The sequence below is a fragment of the Rattus norvegicus genome, unplaced genomic scaffold (assembly GCF_021556685.1).
Source record: "Rattus norvegicus strain SHRSP/BbbUtx unplaced genomic scaffold, alternate assembly SHRSP_T2T unassigned-0000112, whole genome shotgun sequence".
Taxonomy (NCBI): Eukaryota; Metazoa; Chordata; class Mammalia; order Rodentia; family Muridae; genus Rattus; species Rattus norvegicus.
The window spans coordinates 40,001-42,500 of record NW_028238833.1 but is presented as its reverse complement, the minus strand read 5'-3'; positions in this window follow the sequence as shown (position 1 = coordinate 42,500).

Genomic DNA, 2,500 nt, shown 5'->3' with positions numbered 1-2,500 from the left:
GCCTGCCTGCCTGCCTGCCTGCCTGCCTGCCTGCCTGCCTGCCTGCCTGCGTGCCTGCATCAGATCTGAAATACAGTTCTCAGAGGGGAAGACAGAGACAAGTCAGAAGTCACCAGCACTCCAATGACGACCAACCCAAGTGGGCAGGCTCAGGGTAGAATTTGATGGACGGACGGACGGACAGACGGACGGACGGACGGATGGACAGATGGACAGAAAGGGACCTAGGGAGGAGCTTTGGGAAAGATGAAAAGCCTCCATTTCCCCCCAAAAGAACGAGGCCCAACAGCTGGGCTCTTCGAGATGAGTTATAAGGGGAACCACACATACAGTTTTGTATCACACATACAGTTTGTCATCCGTCAATACCAGGTAGACTTTTCAACGTATGTAGGTAGCTGTTGTCAGGTCAGTCCTTTACTAAGCCTCATGTAAGCTCTGCAGGGTAAGCCTCAGGAATTCATCTTCAGTGTCCCGTGTGGCATGCTTTCTGCTTTGTTAAAGGCTAGACTTTGGCTGCTGTCTGTCTGTCTGTCTGTCTGTCTGTCTGTCTGTCTGAATGAATGAATGAATGAATGAGCGAGGGAATGAACGGGGAAGAGAGGGATGCACATGCTCATGGTTTTAAGATGCTTAATTTCTTTACAAGGTTTATTTAGTTTAAACATTAAACATTGGGGTTGGGGATTTAGCTCAGTGGTAGGTTTCTGCCTAGGAAGCACAAGGCCCTGGTTCGGTCCCCAGCTCCGAAAATAAAATAAAATAAAATAAAATAAACATTAAACATTAATCGGAAATAATGGAGTCAGCAGTTAAGAGTTCTGACTGTGTTCTTCCAGAGGTCCTGAGTTCTATTCCCATGGTGGCTCACAACCCTCTCTGTTAGTGGATCTATCTGCTGTGTGTCCGAAGACAGCTGCAGTGTGCTGTTTGTAGTGAAGAAAAAATACTAAAGAAGAAAAAAAAAAGAGAGAGAAAAAGTTGAAGCACCAAGTCAAGTCACAAATATTGCCCACATTCGGATTTAGACACATGCCTGAGCTGTCAGGGCGAGGCTGGGTGAGAGCGAATCAGTGAACGGGACGGACCTTCCTCTCTCTGTGAGGGTGTGTCATGAACTTCATTACCATTTCCAAAGAGTTAGGTATGTTGGAGCGAAGTGGACCGGAAAGCCAAGGGAGGAGAGGTATGCCTACACGAGTCCACCCAACCCCCCGCCCCCCCCCAGGGAGACATCCCTCAGTGGTGGGGGGAGGGGCGAAGGTGTGGAGGGATAATTTCCAACAAATAAATCCCAACAAATAAATTACTAGAGACTTGATTCATTGATTTACTTTAAATTTATTGAGTGTATCGGGAAAGAGGGAAAATGGGTCAAGGAGGGAGGGAGGAAGGAGGGAGGGAGGGAGGGAGGGAGGGAGGGAGGGAGGGAGAGAGGGAGACTTTTCCTCCAAATCGGCTGGTATGTAGTCTCAGTGTCAGAAAAAGATCAGTTGGAAGCCCTCCTTTCTGATTACCCCCAAGGCAGTCTGGTCACCGTGCTGTAATAGAAAGGGAAACCACAGTCAAGTCATGGGAGCGAGCGAGCAAGCAAGCAAGCAAAAATCATAAACAAAAGCAAAAACACGTCTGTTAAGTTGAGCAGGAGCAGAGCAGAGCAGAGCAGAGTAGGGCAAAGCAATACAAGGTCACATTCCACAAAGGCTGATATAGTCTGCCATCTTGGTCTACAGAGTGAAAAGTAGAAGGAGAAATGAATATCGCTTTGTGTGTCACAAAGTTTTTAAGTTGTAAGGAACATTGCAGGCTAAACCTTCAAATCCTCAAACCACCCAACCCAAGCTTTCCTCCTCCTCATCCTCCTCCTCCTCCTCTCCTCCTCCTCACCCCCATTGCCCCCCCCCCCGTGTGGTGTGTGTGTGTGTGTGTGTGTGTGTGTGTGTGTGTGTGTGTGTTTGCGCACGAGCTCGAGCTCGGGCACGCATTTCTTTCACTGCACAACCATCATTGGAGGACGTTTAAATAAACAATTAATAATCCTCACAGGCAGACAGCCAGGGGCCCATAATGGATCCCCACAACTCGGTGGTGGTGGTGGTGGTGGTGGTGGTGGTGGTGGTGGTGGTGGTGGTGGTGGTGGTGGTGGTGGTGGTACACACCTATTTGTTGACCTCTTTCTTTTAAAGAAAGGACAAGAAACAAAGAGAAATAAAAACAAAGGAATATAGACCCAGCCAAATATTATTTTATTCCCTCCTTCATGGAGCGACAAGAAGATTTATTCATCAACCTTCGTCTAGAATAAGAAAGTAATTGCAAATGAAATCGAGCCATCTTACTGTAATAAGATGTTATCGAGAGAAAGGGAATTGGATACTGGATCCATTGCTGCCCCCCCCCACACACAAATTGAAAGAAAAGCAACTCCCCAGATCGCTCAACTAACGAGGCTTATTTAAAACTGGAAAAAGAGGGCTGGAGAGATGTCTCAGCGGTTAAG